Source organism: Equus quagga, chromosome 6 (assembly GCF_021613505.1).
Source record: "Equus quagga isolate Etosha38 chromosome 6, UCLA_HA_Equagga_1.0, whole genome shotgun sequence".
Classification (NCBI taxonomy): domain Eukaryota; kingdom Metazoa; phylum Chordata; class Mammalia; order Perissodactyla; family Equidae; genus Equus; species Equus quagga.
Window position 1 is genome coordinate 120988884 of NC_060272.1, and position 269 is coordinate 120989152.

The window sequence follows — 269 nt, forward strand, 5'->3', positions numbered from 1 at the left end:
CCGGCGCGTCGCCGTCCGCGGGAGCCCGGCCCGGGCGAGGCGCCGCGGGGCTCAGGGACCGCGCGGGGCGGGACAACGCGGAGCAAACGCTTCCTTTCGGCCCGACGCCGCGGGGAGCTCCGCCGGGGCCCCGCCAGAGCCTTCCGCTGCCTGCGCCTGCCCGCGTCCATCCTTCCCTTTCTCCTGGAAGGTCGGGGCCACACCGTTTCCCAGAGCGCGCGCTCATTCGGGGACCGGCGGCTCGAGGTCAGAGCGTGCTGTGGGCTGTT